Source organism: Hemiscyllium ocellatum, chromosome 17 (genome assembly GCF_020745735.1).
Source record: "Hemiscyllium ocellatum isolate sHemOce1 chromosome 17, sHemOce1.pat.X.cur, whole genome shotgun sequence".
Classification (NCBI taxonomy): Eukaryota; Metazoa; Chordata; class Chondrichthyes; order Orectolobiformes; family Hemiscylliidae; genus Hemiscyllium; species Hemiscyllium ocellatum.
In genome coordinates, this window is record NC_083417.1 from 69,273,662 (window position 1) to 69,293,209 (window position 19,548).

Here is a 19,548-nt window from a genome sequence, read left to right on the forward strand (position 1 = left end):
GCCTGCAGGAGAAAGATGGCATTGGGACTGATGATCACATCTATCTTTGCATACCCCCTCACAAAATTATAGTCCCTCTGCAAACTCTGCATCATCTTGGAATGAGGTGATCTTGGCACTAAATAGTCAATCGTGGATTGTGTTTTGAGTTCTTACTCGGATAATTTTCTCATGGTCAAAGTCTCATACTTTCCCTATGAGTCCTTATTCCCCAATATAACATTCTTGCAAATTACCTGGGTAACTAAGCAATGGGCAGCACTGCTGGTTCAATTCCACCCTCATGTAACTGCCTATGTGGAGTTTGCACGTTCTCCCCATGTCTGCGCGAGTTTCCGCTGGGTGCTCCAGTTTCCTCCCACTTTAGGTGAATTAGCCATGCTAAATTACCAATTGTGTCCAGGTATCTGGCAGCTAGGGGGCTTAGCCATGGGAAATATAGGGTTATGGGGATAAGGTGGAGAGGTTGGGTCTGTATGGGATGCTCTTCAAAGGGTCAGTGCAGATTCAGTGGGCTGATTGGTCTCTTTCTGCTTCATAGGGAGTCTGTGGTTATATAGTAAGATATCTTTACTGCTGAAGTCATTACACGATCAGGGACTGAACAGAAAATCCTCATTACTGTATTTTGGCTTCTGGTTTTATTGCAGGAATGCTGACGAATACATGAAGGAAGTCAACCTGCATGGTTAAGGGGGGCCGGGCAGGTGTGTGAGACCCAGGAGAGACAAAATGGGCTAAATGGCCTCACTATGTGCTATGACGGAATCTATGGATAAAATCCTGCTGAGGTTTTGGGTAGAGTTGTCAGCCACCTAGTAACCCATGCTGTTCCTTAAACCAGTCAGACATCAGAGAGGCCAATCAGACGCCAGCAGCTATTGCGCTTAGCAGTGCCAAGAAAGAGTTATGCCCACTGCAGGAAGCTCGCCCATCCCATTGCTGGCTGGATAAGGCCCTTCAGTGGCTATTAATTGGCCACTTAAGGACCTCTTTGGCAGCAAAGCAGAAAGGTCTACATTCTGGTGGAGACCAGAGGACAGTGGCATTTGAACGCGCCATCATTTTTCCTAATTAAATGCCCTTACCACTAAAGTTCGGCATCCCCAGGAGCAGAAGATACCATCCACCCTCAAATGATCAGCTTTGCAGTAAAATCAATGTTTTGGGATCCATTTTGTGCAAATGTGAAATTCAAGCCATTTCCTATCTCTCATAACTTCTTTATTTCCGTTGGCTGCTGATTCTCGAACCCCCGGTTTACAATAATGCAGAAGCTACCCCTCCACCAGTGGCTTGTATTATCATGTGGTTCTGCTCGCCGAGCTGGAAGTTTTTGCTGCAAACGTTTCGTTCCCTGGCTAGGGAACATCATCAGTGCGGTGGGAGCCTCGTGTGAAGCGCTGCTTTGATGTTTCTTCCGGTATTTATATTGGTTTGTTCTTGCTGAAACTGACACCCGGAAGCGGCAAGAACAAACCAATATAAATACCGGAAGAAACATCAAAGCAGCGCTTCACACGAGGCTCCCACCGCACTGATGATGTTCCCTAGCCAGGGAACGAAACGTTTGCAGCAAAAACGTCCAGCTCGGCGAGCAGAACCACAACAACGGATACCCGAGCTACAAATCTTCAATCAGATTTTAAAGCTTGTATTATCAGTTGCCAAATGAACTTTTAATAAGTTATTAGATAGGTAAGCAAAAACAATGACATACTGTAATTATAATTACATTAGACAGAAGTTTACCTGTCTCTCCTGATGAATTTTTTTTTGGTAGATATTTTTATTGAAATTTAACATTTTTGCAAATTTACAAAAATAAACAAAACTCTCAAATACAAACATTGATGTACAATTAAATCATATATACAATAGTCATAATTTAACAAAGAAAAGAGAAAGAAAGAAAAGAAAAAAAGAAAAAAAAAGAAATGAAAAAAGAAAGAAAAAAAAACTCAACTTTCTACTAATCTAATCTATAACTAACCAGAGTGTATACCTAAGTCTTTTACATGCTCGGAATGTATAAACATCAAATATAATAAAACCCGTATTCGCGCAGGATTCCTCTCCCAAGGGGCCCCGGAGCAGCCCGGTCTGAATTCTTCACTAAATAAAAGCCCTTGTTAGGATAGCCGAAATATCTGCATTTATATAATTCAAAAAGGACTGCCATATTTTATAAAATAATTCAGTCTTTCGGTGCACCATATTTGTGAGGAAGTCAAGGGGGATATATTCCATAATTAATCTGTGCCAATTTGAAAGTCCAGGGGGGCCCTCAGCCACCCAGTTCACCAAAATATTTTTCCTTGCACAGAAAGAGAGAATAGAAAATAGTCTCTTCCCATGCATATCCAGAGATGAGAGGTTCGAAAAGCCCAAAAGGAGAGATACAGGGTCCACTCTAATTTCCGTTCCTAAAATTTCTGTCAGGGTATTTGCCACTTTAGTCCAGTATCTGCGGATTTTCTGACAAGTCCACAAACAATGTACAAGAGTACCCACCTCTATTTTGCATTTAGGACACATTGGAGATGCTCCTGCCTTAAATTTTGTCAGTCGAGCCGGAGCTATATGGGCCCTATGAAGTATCTTTAGTTGGATAGCCTGAGTTCTGTTACAGATAGCAATTCTTCTAGCATTTTCCCAAATGTCATTCCACATATCCTCAGAGATTTCTAGCCCCAAGTCCTGCTCCCATGTTTTAAGCAGGTCATCCATGTCTCCTGAGACTCCATCATGTAGCAAATGGTATATAGTACTAACGGAGGATGCCCCCGCTGGTCGTAAGACATTACGTTCTCTGTCTGATTTATAAAGACTATCTATTAATGTAGTCTTCCTCTGTATATAATCTCGAACTTGGAAGTATCGAAAGAGATCCCCATTAGGTATTCCGAATTTCAGACGCAGCTGCTCAAAGGACATCAGGATCCCATCTTTAAATAGGTCCCCTAAGCATGAGAAGCCCCTGGATCTCCAGAGTTTAAAGGTGGCATCTGTAATCCCCGGTTGGAATCCCCATGCGCCTACTATTGGTGCATGGGGGGATGTTTTATGTGAGTTACCCTCATTTTGCCGCATTATATTCCAGGCCTTAATTGTGTTTAATATTATGGGATTTTTACAGTGGTCTGTAATGATTTTCCTCTTATCTGAAAATAAAAGGTTAATAAGTGGGTATTTTACTTGGGAGGCTTCGATATCCAGCCAAATTGATTGTGGATCAGATGAAACCCAATCAGCTATGTAACTTAGTAGGGAGCTTAACTGATATTTCCTAAAGTCTGGGAAGTCCAGTCCTCCCCTTGCCTGTGGAAGCTGTAGCTTCTTCAGCTTAATAAGGGGCCGTCTATGGTTCCAAATAAAGGAGCCCAACCAGCCATATAATTTACGTAGGGCTAGCCTTGGCAGCATCAGCGGGAGCATTCTCATAGGATATAAGAGACGGGGCAGAACATTCATTTTAATTAATGCTATTCTCCCTAGCCAGGAAATCGGAAGGTCTCTCCATCGCTGGAGGTCCTGCCTTATCCTTTCCATTAATTGTACAAAATTAGCCCTATACAGCTGATCAAATACTGGCGTGATAAAAATACCTAAATATAAGAAGCCCTCCAGGGACCAACGGAAGGGAAAAGGGGATCCGTCCATTAAGTGGGGTATCATAGCCAGACCACCCATTGGCATGGCTTCCGATTTTGAAAAATTAATTTTATAGCCTGAGAATGCACTAAATGTATTAATAACTTGAATTAGACGAGGCACTGACATTAAAGGATTACTGAGGAATAAGAGAACGTCATCTGCATAGAGGGTAATTTTGTGTTTACCTGTACCAATCCTCGGGGCCGTTATATTAGGATCAGTCCGGATGGCTTCTGCTAATGGTTCGATTATCAGTGTAAACAACAATGGTGAGAGAGGACATCCTTGACGGCAGCCCCTACCCACACTGAAGCCATCCGATCTTAACCCATTAGTAATAACTGCTGCTTTGGGGTCATTATACAATGTTGAAACCCATTTGGTAAACACCTGTCCAACGCCAAACCTTTCCAATGTGTAAAATAAATATGACCATTCAACCCTATCAAATGCCTTTTCCGCATCCAATGAAATTACTACTCCTGGTATCTTTCCCTGATGACAGGCTTGGATCATATTCAAGACCCTTCTGATATTATTGGATGATCTGCGGCCCTTAATAAATCCCGTCTGGTCCTCCTTTATAATATATGGCAGTACCTTTTCTAGTCTTAGTGCTAACATTTTTGAGAGAATTTTAAAGTCTACATTTAGTAAGGATATTGGTCTGTAAGATGCACAATCTTCTGGGTCTTTTCCTTTTTTGAGGATAAGAGAAATGTTTGCTTCTTTCAGCGTGGGCGGGAGACAGACCTGACTATGCGCAAAATTATACATATCCATAAGTGGGTCAACCAATATTCCTGTAAATTCTTTATAGAATTCAGCTTGAAAACCATCTGGGCCCGGTGCTTTTCCGCTCTGAAGTTGCCTAATTGCCTCAAGTATTTCTTGGACTGTTAAAGGGGTATTTAGGGCCGACACCTGTTCCGGAGTCAGGCCCGGGAAGGTCAAATTTTTAAAAAATAACTGCATCCTCCTAATCCTATCTTCACAATCCTGCGATCTATATAGTTCAGAATAAAATTCTTTAAAGGTCGCATTGATCTTCTTATGATCATGAGTCAGGGTACCTGTACTTTCCTTGATGGTCGGAATAGTTTGAGGGGCTTTCTTTTTCTTTGCAAGAAATGCTAAGTATCTACCCGGTTTGTCGCCATATTCATATAATCTTTGTTTCGCAAATAATATTTCCCTTTTAGCCGTTTGAGTAAGCGCGGTGTTTAAAGCTGTCCTAAGAGCTGTAATCCTCTGCAATTTTGTGATAGAAGGTCTATCAGCGTATGCTGTTTCGGCTGCTTTTAGGCGAGCTTCAAGCAGACGCTGTTGCTCTCCCTTCATTTTCCTCTGGGTCGCTGAATAGGAGATGATCAAACCTCGTGCATAAGCTTTGATGGTCTCCCACATCATTGACGGATTGCTAGCCGTACCAGTATTAATTTCTAAAAAGGTTTTAAGTTCTTGGGAGAAGTACTTTAAAAATTTGCTATCTTTTATCAGGAAGGGGTCCATACGCCAATGCCGAGCAGATGTCCCATTGTTCTTTACCTTAGTTTCCATGTATACAGCGGCATGGTCAGAGATTGCTATAGTACCTATTTTACAGGTTGCTATAGAGTTTAGAAAAATCGATGGGGCAAAAAACATATCAATTCTTGTGTGACATTTATGTGGATTAGAGTAGAAAGAAAAATCTCTACCCTGTGGATGGAGACATCTCCATACATCTACCAATCCTAATTCTTTATTCAGGTCCGCCAGTTGTCTAGATCTGGGAGATATTCCAGCGGCACTCTTGGGAATCCTGTCTATTTCCGGATCCATAATACAATTAAAGTCTCCCCCTATAATTGTATGATGGGCACCAAAGGCCATCAGTTTTGAAAAAGCTTCCGTTATGAATTTAAAGGGGTGTGCCGGGGGGCAGTATACATTTAAGATCCCATATTCCTCTCCATTTATGAGGGCTTTAATCAAAATATATCGTCCAGATTCGTCTTTTATCTGATTTAGAATTTTCAAAGGGAAGTTCTTCCGGACAAGGATAACGACTCCCCTGCTTTTTGAATTAAAAGAGGAAAAAAAGGCCTGATCAAATCCGCCCTGTCGTAATTTTAAGTGTTCTTTATCCGACAGGTGTGTCTCCTGTAGGAGAGCTATATCAACTCTCTCCTTCTTAAGATTTGATAATATTTTCTTCCTTTTAACTGGCGAATTACTCCCCCTGACATTCCAGGTGCACCACTTAACCGACTGTTCAGCCATAATCATCTGGACAGATCCGAGACCCCTCGGGAGGGGAAACCCTATCTAGAACATCCCGAGCATGGAGCATTCAAGATTTACAAAAGTAAAGATTCTCTGATACACTCAAAACAATACAACAAAAAACTCTTTCTAAGTATAAAAAATATAAAACATTCCGAATTGGAGATTTTCTCCCTTGTTCCCAGGGAGCGTCACTTCCTCTCCCACAGTCCATCTTACCCTCTTCCAACCAGTGCCCCACCTTTGACCCAGGTGTTCCTCAATAAAATGAGGAGAATTCAAATATAATATAAAGCTAGAGTTAACAGTGAACACCCCACCCCCACCCACACCCACATCTAAATATATTTGGGAATATTAATACCATATATAACTATAAGATTACAATCTCAACATGTAATACTTAAATATAATACCACAAAATAACAGGGGAAAGAAAAACAACCCCGCTCCTAAAAACAGAAGTAAAATAGAATAAGGTAACCACCTCTCCCCATCAACATTAACCAAACGCCCCAACATATATATATATACATACACACATAGGGGGAAAGATAAGAAAAGATGAAGGGATGTAAACCAAAATAATGGGAAAGGCAGACCAGCGTCCACAATCTCTTACAGTTTATTTAAGAGAGTCCAAGAATTCCTTAGCCTTCTCTGGTGATCCGAAGTTATATATGGATCCTTCGTGGCTAAGGCGTAGCGTCGCTGGATATCGTAAGGAGTACTGGATATTTAAGTCCCTTAAATGCTTCTTCGCCTCATCGAATGCCTTCCTCTTTCGGACCAAAGCTGGGGAGAAGTCCTGGAACAGCATGATCCTGGATCCTTTGTGGGTCATAGCTTGGGGATCTTTTCCCAGATTTCTTGAGGCTTCCAGGAGCATCTGCCTCTCCCTATAGCTCTGCAGCTGGAACAGGACCGGGCGTGGGCGCTGGGTTGAGCCGGGCCCACGTACTGTGACCCGGTAGGCCCATTCTACCCTTACCCGGCCTGATCCATTATGCAGATTTAAAAGTTGTGGCAACCAATGCTCTAAGAATGCTGTTAGCTGACCTCCCTCTTCCTGTTCGGGCAGGCCCAACAACCGAATATTTTTTCAACGACATCGATTTTCGAGGTCATCAATGTGGTTTTCTAGGTTCTGGACTCGATTCTCGAGAAAACGGATGTGGTCGGCTGTTGATTTTATCCCAGTCTCTGAGGCTGCGGCCTTCGACTCCACCTCTCTGACTCGGCACTCCAATTCCTGAATGTCTCTGCCCTGCTTCTGCAGCTCGGCTGATAGTGCTTCTCTGCTCTGCCGAGACTCATCGATAAAAGCATCAATCTTCGCCTCCCACCTGGCAAACATCTCCTCAAAGCTCATCTTCATTGGTAAATCTCCTGAAGTAGCTGAAGACACCTTTGTTGCAGCTGAAGAGGGAGAGGGTGGGGGAGGGGTCCCTGCTTTCTTAGAGCCGCCTGTTCCCTTCCCTTTACTCATTTTCCAGCTAGTATTAGACTATTTAAATGTACTAATAGGTAACTATTTAAGGTTAACAACTATTATAAATGGTTTAGTGAGTGTGGTGGGGGTGGATAGCCCACTTTTCCCAAGTTTTGGGTAGAGCACTGTGGACTCAGTCTTGCTGGGTCGCCGCCATCTTGGATCCCCCCTCCTGATGAATTTAAATGTGCATTCAGTGGGTAAGAATAGGTAGAGGCACAAAATGAAGTGGAACATGACAACATCAGATTTCCAGACCAGAGAAGCCAGTATGGATTTTATCTTGGGCCAGGCAGCAGTGATCGAGATTAACATTAAAAGATCTGTGCAGCGGAATGATGCCATCCATTGAATAACCCACTGGCTCCTTGCCTCGTGCTCTGGTGTACCAGCCTTCTTTTGGCAGACTCTCTTTTCATAGAGTCCCAGAGTTAGGAGAGAGAGAAAGATGAGGAGAATAAGGTTGTAAGAGATAAGAGTGAATCTAATGAAAAGGAAAGGTGTGCATGGGAAGACCTAAAAAGAGACAAGGTGAAGAGGGGACCAGCCTTGAAGAAAAAGTTCCAAATCCACAAACAACTTTGCCTGAGTTTCTTAGTCTGCCCATAACTAATGAGGAAGTTGCACAAATTCTTGAGCTTTCTCCTAATTCCTGTCTTCAGCCTTCACCATCCATCTTGCTTCAAAGCCAATTAAACTGTGTGAAGCAAAACTCACCATTATGGCTGATTCACTACACACTCCCTGCTGTTGAGGGACAAGTGCAATCTTCATCAAGTAAGGTTTCAGTATTCGACAAGATACAGGCGTAAAGGGTGTTGAAATGAAACAAATGAGACCCGAGTGGGGATTCATAGCTGGTACTGTTCAAGCCTAAACCTCTGCTCCAGTGAAATCTATCTTGTAAAAGGGCCAACACACAGTTTCTTCCCTTTCCAGGCAGGCTGAAATCAGCTCTCTAATGCTGCTTTACACACTCTAGTGAGAACGCAAATACCTGCAAATTGTCTAACCCAGGAACTCCGTCAGTGCTGAGGGGTGCAACATCTGTCCCACTGGAATTAGAGTGGTGGAACATGACCACCTTTGTCAGGATCCAAAGGCTATATTCTGCAGCTGTTGAAGCAGGCTGGACCATTTCCAGTGAATCTGGATGTTAATCCCAAATGTACAACAAGATGCCAACAAAAATAATTGAAAACTTGGAAGACAGGGCAGCAAATAAATTGCTGATTTGTATAAAGCCATAAACTTCAAGGGAGACAGGCCAAACAATTTCATGGAAATATTAGTCATTGTCCTTCTAATAAAGGGGATGTAATGTGATGAGGGTTGTACCATCAGTTGATTCCATATGTCTCAGATTTTGCTCAGGTTATGTAGAAGAGCAAAAGCAAATCTTGGCTAAGACTAATTTGACCCGCAAAGGATTACAAATACAAGGCATTAGAAATAACAGGGTTCTGTGTAAGAAAAGAATAAAATGTATTCAAAAGATGCCCATTTGTTTTTCAGATTTTGATAACAACTTCAATAGAGTGAAATAAATAAAATCAATCAATGTACAACATAATATTCGAGAGATAAATGCTGGTGAAAGTTTTATAGATGAGCTATCAGATGAAAAGTCAGAGCCAGGAGGGAGGGGTGTGCCAGAAAATATTCTTGTTCCAGGATGTCCGAGATTGGGATAGACTCACTGGATCCGATTGGAATTAGTTCTTGGTCTATCACTGTCCTGTTTGGAGAGTATTTGGAAAGTGGTTCAGGTCTTTTTCGATTCTTAAATTTTAACGTAGTACACAAATTGGTGGTTAAGTTAATAAAATATATCAAAGACAACATAATTCAATTATACTATTCACTTAACTGATCCAAATTTGTTAAGCATGGCAGTTCAGGTAGTATGTCAGAGACAGAATGATGTGTCAGTGAGTGATGCAATTAAGGGGACCTGGAGGATAGGAGACCAGAAGATGTCAGCCTCTGGAAGTCTTCAATAAGTGAGGTTCCATCAGCTAACTTTAATGAGAGCAGGGGCTGCAGGGTGGAAGTGTAGCACTCTGGTACATTAATGTGGAGGGAGAGAAGCAGGTAATTTCAAAGTAGTTGGTGATAGTATAGTGAGGGAGAAAGATAATGTTCTCCACAGCAAACAGCAGGGATCCAGATGTTTTGTTACCTGCCCATTGCCAGGGTTCAGGACATTTGCCTGAGGCTAAAAAGAAACTACCAGAGAGAGGGGGGGAAGAGTTCAGTGGTCATGTTGTCACCAATGATGTAGGGAGAACTGTGAAAAGGGCAGTTAGGCACTTAGTTAGAAAGCAGAACCTCTAGATTATTACCTGAGATATGTGCAAATTGGCATAAGGTACATAAAATTCAAAAGATGAATACATGGTTCAAAGACTTGTGGGTGAACTGTGTTCCTGGGTCACTGATGCTGGTGATGAGAAAAATAAAGCTGTTTACATTGAGGTGGTCTATACCTGAACCCTGCTGGGGCCAGTGTTGCAAAATGCATAACCAGGGATGTAAGGAGAGTTTTTTAACTAAATAGTGGGTGAAAAGAGTTCAAATGGGAGGTAAATGAAACATATCAAAGAGCAAAAGCACAGGGTGAGAGAGATACAGACGCTGAATGTGCATTTCTGGGGATTAGGTTCAAAGTGGGAATTTGGTATAGAATGGAACAGAGGTGCTTTAGTTAAAATTTATTGTAAAAAGTAAAATGTGCTGAGGGGAAGTTTGGTATGGGGAAGAGGTGGTTCATTTTCTTCCACTTTTCCAGTAAGTTCAGTGAGGAACTGCTACTGGGGATGGTCTTTAATTTTCTCTAAATTCGGAAAGTGTTTTATTCTAGAGAAGGAGCTAGGTTTGGATTTAACTGAGAAACACTAGGAATAAGGGAAAGTTAGGGCCAATATAAGAAAGTAATATAAGTTATTCAAAACAGGCAGGTGCAGGAGCAGAAGTGTGTATATGCACAGAGCATTGAAGGAGACAGGACTATTGGAAGGAGCAGTTATAAGATCATATACAAAGTGTTCCCAATTTATAAACACCTGACTTATGAATGCTTGTACTTACAAACTTATTCTGTATGGTTAAAAATCACACAACACCAGGTTATTGTCCAACAGGTTTATTTGGAAGCACTAGCTTTCAGAGCACTGCTCCTTCATCAGGTGGTTATGGAGTACAAGATCGTAGGACACAGAATTTATACCAGAAATTTACAGAACGATGTAACTGAAATAAAAAATTGAAAAAGACCTGGATTGTTTGTTAGGTCTCCCATCTTTGAGAATGAATATGTTGGTTTCAGTTCTTTCAATGTAAATCGCAGAACAGTTTTAGTTATATTCTCAAATGAACTTTAACTATTGGTGTCATTTGAAGTGTGAGGTGCCCTGTGTGAGACTGTCTGTGCCACAACATTCAGACTGATTCTAATCTAAAAAACAGATTTACAGAATCTTACATGGATTCATGCAGTTTTTGAGCAATATAAAATGTAATTCTGCAAGTACAAATTCACCCCACAAACTTATATGTGTGCGTGTGCGGGGGTGGGTTATGTGTGTGGGAGTGTATGTGTGAGCATATGAGAGAGAGTTTGTGAATGAGAGAGGGTCTATGTGAGTGTATGGGTCTGTCGATGTGTGTGTGTGTGTATGTGTGTTTAGTGCAGTGGGGTTACCTGTAGTGTGACATGAACCCAAGGTCCCGGTTGAGGCCATCCCCATGGGTACCGAACTTGGCTATCAGCCTCTGCTCAGCCACTTTGCGTTGCTGCCAGTCCCGAAGTCAGGCTTGGAGGACGGTAACCCAAAGGTCCAAGGTCGAATGTCCCGGGACCACTGAAGTGTTCTCCGACTGGGAGGGAACATTCCTGCCTGTTGATTGTTGTGTAGTGTCCATTTGCTTGTTGCTGTAGCCTCTGCTCAGTCTCGCCAATGTACCATGCCTCAGGACATCCTTGAGTAAAAAATGAGGTCTGCAGATGCTGGAGATCACAGCTGAAAATGTGTTGCTGGTCAAAGCACAGCAGGCCAGGCAGCATCTCAGGAATAGAGAATTCGACATTTCGAGCATAAGCCCTTCATCAGGAAACTGATGAAGGGCTTATGCTCGAAACGTCGAATTCTCTATTCCTGAGATGCTGCCTGGCCTGCTGTGCTTTGACCAGCAACACATTTTCAGCTCAGGACATCCTTGCCTGCAATGTATGAGAGAGACAACGTTGGCTGAGTCTCATGAGTACCTGCACATACACGGTGGGAGGTGTCCCCCTGTGTAATGGTGGTATCTGTGTTGACATTCTGACACATCTTGTATCGTCCACTGTGACAAGGTTGTATGGTGTTGTCCTGAAAGCTGGAAGTACCCAGGAGCCGAAATGTTTCCATGTCCTTACAAATGGCTCCTTTATACTGTGCTGCTGCTTTGTGTTGTGAGTTGTATGGGCTCAAGGATGGAGCCTAGGATCAACCTGTGGACTGTAATGAGACATGCTTGAGGGATTGACTAGGTAAATGTAGGTTTACGTTGGAAAAGAATGTAATTAGAACATAGTGCAGTACAGGCCCTTTGGCCCTCTGTTGCGCCGATCCAAGCCCACCTAACCTACACTAGCCCACTATCATCCATATGCCTATCCAATGCCTGTTTAAATGCCCATAAAGAGGGAGAGTCCACCACTGCTACTGGCAGGGCATTCCATGAACTCACGACTTGCTGAGTAAAGAATCTCCCCTAACATCTGTCCTATACCTACCACCCCTTAATTTAAAGCTATGCCCCCTCGTAATAGCTGACTCCATACGTGGTAAAAGGTTCTCATGGTCAACCCTATCTAATCCCCTAATCATCTTGTACACCCCTATCAAGTCACCCCTAAACCTTCTTTTCTCCAATGAAAACAGCCACAAGTGCCTCAGCCTTTCCTCATACGATCTTCCTACCATACCAGGCAACATCCTGGTAAACCTCCTCTGCACCCGTTCCAGTGCCTCTACGTCCTTCCTATAGTATGGCGACCAAAACTGCACACAATACTCCAGATGCGGCCGCACCAGAGTCTTATACAACTGCAACATGACCTCAGGACTCCGGAACTCAATTCCTCTACCAATAAAAGCCAGTACGCCATGTGCCTTCTTCACAGCACTATTTACCTGGGTGGCAACTTTCAGAGATCTGTGTACATGGACACAAAGATCCCTCTGCTCATCCACACTACCAAGTATCCGACCATTAGCCCAGTACCCCATCTTCTTGTTACGAAGATGTAACAGGGATATTACTTGTCATCTCTGCTATTTAATGTGTATAGAACATCAATGATAAAGGAAATATCAAGGCAGGAGTGAGATCTTGAGACCTAATAGAGAAAGTCGTTAAACATGGGTGATTTACCTTTGGCAGCATTGTTTAGTAAGCATTTTATTCTCTGGCACCTATTGTACCAGGGGTGTGCCAATTGATCAAATATTCCAGATAATCAAGAGGTCCACATAATCAATGTAAAAATACACTAAGTAATAGAAGCGTAATGTAGGAGATAGACACATCATTGTTATACTTTATTTACAGCATAAATCACTAAAATAAAATACAACTTTGCCTTAAATAAAACTTAGCAGCAGAGAACCTTCTGACTCACACCCTCGACGGACATTGCAGTATTTGGGGGGGAATTGACAATTTCAGCTGACTAACAACTATAATTATATTGAGGTAAATAAATTTTAAAAACCAGAGTAATTGGACAGAATAATTTAGTATATTTGATGATATTTGAAGTATATAATTTTTTGCCATCTTGTTGAATGTGCCAGTTCACAAAGTACTAATTACAACAAATTTTGCTGCATTATGTATGAATGGATTGTGGTTATTGGTAGATAGCCCCAACACTGGATTTTGGAATGAAGTTAGAAGTGGAAAAGACCAAGAAGGTTTTACAAAATGCAGGTGAAGCAGTAAGAATTATAAGAAGGAAGAAACATTTGAGACCAAGTGAGAGTACTGAAATAACTGGGAAGTCTAACAATGGAAAATGACAGATGTATCAAAGATATTTGAGCTGTAGTTACAGTGCAGAAAGTTGCATGTAATGGAAGGTAGAGGATATTGACTGGATCACTGGCTAAAAAACTGAAGAAAAGACCAATAAAGAATTTGTTATCGGTATAAAACTGGAGGTTGGCAGAATGAGGTCAAGCTGCTGGAGAACTCATGGATTTAAAAATCCATTAATAATAAAACTGACTTGGTGATTTTAATATCTAACAAGAAAGCTATAGTTTGTCTGAGATTATCAGATGAAAAAAACAACAAATGGAATTGAAAATGTGGTCAGAGTGATTGATAAAAGTATTAGAAAGAAAATGGAAGGAGCAAGGAAAGAGGGTGGAAAACTTGGGAACATTTGACAATTGGAAAATTGTATGTAGATTTGAATAAAGAAGCACAGTTGGAGGATGAATTGAGTTTTAAACAGACCACTCATGGTTAAGTACATGATTCTATTGTCCAAAACTCTTCTGCCAGGGAATGAGAAGTATTCAGTGATTATGAATAGATTCTCAATTGTCAATGGATTCTTCAACCGAAATACCTCCCCGTAGGTGTGGTCCCATTGATAGTTGTGAGAGATATTCTTTCTGGGCCTGTACTCACTGGAATTTAGAAGAATGAGGGGGGAATCTCGTAGAAACATAAAAAATCTTGATGTGACTGGACAGGCGAGATGTGGGATGAATGTTCCCCATTGTGGGGAAGTCCAGGACTAGGGTTCACAGTCTAAGGGTTAAGCCATTCAGGACTGAGATGAGGAAGAATTTCTTTACTCAGAGTTGGTAACCTGTTGAATTCTCTACCACAAAAAACTGTTGGAGCCAGTTCATTAGATATATTCAAGAGGGAGCTGGATATGGCCCTTGGGACTAAAGGGATCTGGGAGTATGGAGAGAAAACGGGAGTGGGATACTGAAATTACATGATCAGCTATGATCATATTGAAAGATGGTGCAGGCTTGACCTACTCCTGCACCTATTTCCTATGTTTAAAGATGAGAGGGCAGTTATATAGTATGAGATTACATATAAATAGAAATTTATAAAGATCACTACAGCCACCACCCAGAAAAAGAATGATTTGCATGCACATAAAATACTTGGGAAAGAGCAATCTATTATCAAAGATTCAACAATGGCAAGCATATTATTGGACACTTCACACTTCCTGTAATTAATTCTAAGAGATTGTTAAAGAGCAAAGTGTGGTCTATACTTTCCAGAATGAGGACTATAGGTTCAACTTCTTCCTACATGCAGTGCTGTTATGATCCTTAACTGTATTTACATGAAGCTGACAACGTGTTTTTAACAAAAGAAGTTTTTATTGGGAGTACATTTCTACATTTGTGAGTTATGTAAAATAAAGCTGGAAGTTATTGAACTATTTGAACATTTTGTTTAATAAGCAATGTTTTATCAAGGAATGAGGTTAACAATTTAATGTGGGTTGTGAACCACCTGCTGATTACAGAAGCGCAGGTGACTTTAAAAAAATCAGCCAAGCAAAACTTTTAGAGAGATAAAAGGTGTTTATTGCCTTTATCTGCTGGAAACCTTAGTTGTATGGGAGTATGGGCTCAGAACTGATGTTCTGGTCTTGGTATTCTGATTCAAAAACCTCCAAAGCTTCCAGAAAAGACAAGTCATTCTCTCCTGAAATGTTTCCTAGGTTGAACCATTTGGGAACCAGATAAAGTTTTCACATCTCAATATCTTGACTTACCTTGTAAATCCTGAAAAGCTGAACTATGATCACTTTCTGATGTTTTGGAACAACTTGATTTCTATCCAAAACAAAACCTTGTTCAGAAGACCTTCCATCTGTCTATGGTTGTCAGAAATTCTAGTTCATTAACAAGAAACCCAGTGGACTATGAGAAATGATTAAATTCTGTTTTGTGGATTCTGTTTGAGTGTGTTTTTCAGTCCATTGGCCAGTAAAGGTGTTTTATCTTTTGGCCTTTTTAAATGTCAACTCTGCACAGTTGTGTTGTTATTTATGTTGTGTGAGAGTGTTTGTTTTGTGATTATAGCTCTAATTCCAAATTATAGTTCAGTTGGTTAACCAGTTGTGCCACTTGTTTTGAGAAATTAGATTTGTTTTATAACAAACAGATCAACTTTGAGTTGATTGAGGAAACATGATGAAATTCTCTTCTATTCTGGATAGCAGTACTGAAAGGAAAATGATTGGCATCTTGTCGATTGACTCAAAACATTTTCACTAATGGTGTGACTTGTCAAGTAATAAGGCTTGTCAACCAGCACATTTCTCCAGTCCACTCAAAACATATAAAATAAGAATAAATATATGGCAATTTTGAAAAATCTTAACGTAACCAACAGCAAGCGTCAGCTATTTTACCCACAATATCCTTTGCAGATACTCAATTCCACTGCATATCACTCCTATATTAATTCCTTCATTTTACTTAATTGACATATTCCAGTTTTTATGACCAAGGAAGTTCTTTCCAACTAACACCCCTGCTTGTGTGAAACTGTTCTCCTGAACTAAAAGTCTGATTTTTCTACACTAAACTCAAGAAGTCTACTGGCCCCGATTGATTTTCTCTATATGTCACAAAAGTTCAGCTTGCAAACAGTTCATCAGTTAACATTAAAAGTATCCTGCTAGCTACTTAATTCTCTTGTTCATTGTTCCAAATGACCTCTGACCTCTGAAGTAAAACAGTTTACATTCACAGAACTGAAACCACCCATCTATTCTGCCTCTAGTTTAAAATTCAAATGTCCAAAAGATAGTATATTAAAATATCTTTATCAAAGTATCTTGATTAATTCACAATACCTTTTCTCCATACTTCCAGTTTTCTTCTGTATGCTTTGATCCTTGGATATTGATGTTCAATTTTATTGCTGGCCTCCTGAATTTCAGAGCTGAAAATATGTTGCTGGAAAAGCGCAGCAGGTCAGGCAGCGTCTTCCTGAAGAAGTGCTCATGCCCAAAACATCGATTCTCCTGCTCCTTGGATGCTGCCTGACCTGCTGCGCTTTTCCAGCAACACATTTTCAGCTCTGATCTCCAGTATCTGCAGTCATCACTTTCTCCTTCTGAATTTCAGGTCATTTCTGAATCTCCTGGGCTTTGAGCCATAGATATTCTTAGAATAGAATCCCTACAGTCTGGAAGCAGGCCATTCCAGGGAGCATCCCCCCCCATCTATGTAACCCTGTATTTCCCATGGCTAACCCACTGAGCCTGTACAACCCTCGACATTGCAGGACAATTTAGCACGACCAATCTACTTAACTTGCACAGCTTTGGACTGTGGGAAGAAACTGGAGGAAACTCGTGCAGACATGGGGAGAACGTGCATAATCCATACAGTCAGCTGTCCATGGGTGGAATTGAACCAGGGTCCCTGGTGCTGTGAGGCAGCGGTGCTAGCCACTGAGCCACCGTGCCACTCATTGGGCACGATTTTTCTTCTAGGAGGTTATGCTGGGTGCATCTATTCTCCCATCTGCAATAAGTATTTTTGAAATGTGTTAATTAATTCTGTAAATAACATTAGCTCCGTCTTGCATTTGATCACTAATCCACATGAAGCATTTTCTTCTCATATTTTTCATTACTTGTGTGCTAAAAGTAGAGGACTGTTGCCATGGGAATGAAGTGTGTTTGGAAGGGAGCTCCTACTGTTAGCTATCTCTCTGCTTCTTGGCAGCTGTACCTTTGTAATAAATTCAAGCATTTGCTATAATGAATTACCTGTTGAAAGTGTACATTCCATCTCTGTATTGCCTGTTTTGAAAGTGATTGATGAGGTGAGAATTATTCCATTTGGCATGAAGTTCTAATGAAGCAACAATCTGCCCTCTTTCCCCCCACCCCCACCCCACCAGAATAAATATTATTTAAATAACATTTTGTTTTGCTACTCCTAGGGCTTCTACACATAACAATCCACTCCCAAAACTGGTTGGGCTATCGAATTATTCACACTTTCTCTCATGTGTCACATTCCTCAAAAGAAGGATCTCAAGTAATATTTGTCATTAATAAAAAACACTGTTCTCAACTTAATGGACAAGGTCATTGGGTCAATGTACCACTGGTGTGGTGTTGTGTGGTGTAGATCCGGATTCTAGATTTGGTGTGCCGACTGCAGTCTGGGCATTGCTATAGACTGTTGTGACATTGGGCTTGAACAGAGAAAGGAAACACAGATAGGGTTCGTGTGATTTGTGTTAGGTGGTTCTTGGTGCAAAGTGCATTTGTCTAGACTGTGACTGAGGGTGGAATTGGGCTCCACTGATCGGAGTGTGGGCAGTCATGGAGTCATACAGCACATCCTTCAACCAATCAGTCCATGCCAAGCATAATCCCAAAGTAAATTAGTCTCACCTGCCTGCTCCTGACCCATATCCTTCCAACCCTTTCCCATTCATGTACTTCTTCAGATATCTTTTAAACATTGTAATTGTACCCACATCCAACACTTCCTCGTCCCACATGCGAACCCCCTCTGGGTAAAAGGTTTGCCCCTCATGTTTTTTTTTTAAATCTCTCTCCTCTCACCTTACAAACAGGTACACCCCACACTTGAAATCCCCACCATAGGGAAAAGCAACTGCCATTAACTCTATCTATACTTCTCATTATTTTATAAACCTCTATAATGTCGTCTCTCAACCTCCTACACTCCAGTGAAAAATGTCCCAGCCTATCCAGCCTTTCTTTATAACTCAAATCTTCCATTTCTGGCAACATCCTGGTAAATCTTTTCTGAACCCTCTCCAGCTTAATATCCTTCCAAACACAGGGCAACCAAAACTGAACATTTCAAGGCACACCATTGTCATATTTTGGCTCACTGGTTCTGAACAATGTTTACTGAATGAGTGGGCACAGATCTACAGGGCATTCAGGGTGATCATAGAATCCCTACAGTGTGGAAGCAGGCCATTCGGTCCGTCGAGTCCACACCAACCTCCCAAAGAACATCACACCCCCTGACCCTATCCCTGTAGCCCTGCACTTCCCATGGCTAATGGGGAAGCAATGGCATAGTGATATTATCACTGGGCTGTTAATCCAGAAACCCAGGTAATATTCTGGGGACCTAGGTTTGAGTCCCACCACAGATAATGATGGAATTTGAATTCAATAAAAATCTGGAATTAAGAGTCTCATGAATCCATTGTCGATTGTCAGAAAAACCTACCTGGTTCACTAATATCCTTGAGGGAAGGAAACTGCCATCCTTGCCTGGTCTGGCCTACATGTGACTCCAGACCCACACCAATGTGGTTGACTCTTAAATACCTTATGGGCAATGAGGGAGGGGCAATAAATGTTGGCCTAAGCAGCGACACCCTCATTCTGTGAATGAATTTTTTAAAAATCCACCTAGCCTACACATCCCTGAATACTATGGGCAATTCAGTATGGCCAATTCCCCTAACCTGCATATGTTTGGACTATGGGGGGCACCTGGAGGAAATCCACACAGTTGTCCTAAGGTGGAATCAAACTCAGGTCCTTGGCACTTTGAGGCAACAGTGCTAACCACTGAGCAACTGTGCCGTGATGGAAATTGTGATGGCAAGTGGGAGATATGAGTGGCATTGGAGGGCGAGGAGAAAGTGAGGACTGCAGATGCTGGAGTATCAGAATCAAGAGTGTGGTGCTGGAAAAACATAGCAGGTCAGGCAGCATACAAGGAGCAGGAGAATTGACATTTCTGGCATAAGCCCTTCATCAGCAGCATTGGAGGACATAGAGGCCCATAGGAGGAGCGTGGGGATATGGAAAATAGGAATATGAGAGACCATGGATGAGAACTTTTACATTTGCTTTTCAAATGGTATCGGCTTCCAAACAATGTTTCATGTCTCTTCTAAGTCTACTTTGGGGTAGCTCAGTGGTTAGCATTGGGAACTGCAGGGTTACAGGGATGGGGTGGGGCAAAGGGTCTGGGTGGGATGCTGTTTGGAGGATCGTTGTGGACTCAATGGTCCAAATGGCCTGCTTCTATACTACAGGGATTTTATGATTCTTTGAGTCATGAATGAAT

General features: G+C 41.6%; 1 protein-coding gene across 3 annotated transcripts in view; it reads left to right on the plus strand.

The window, feature by feature from the left end:
• Positions 1–19,548, plus strand: part of st3gal2 (ST3 beta-galactoside alpha-2,3-sialyltransferase 2) — a 352,750-nt gene that overhangs the window by 190,200 nt on the left and 143,002 nt on the right. The window lies entirely within an intron of this gene.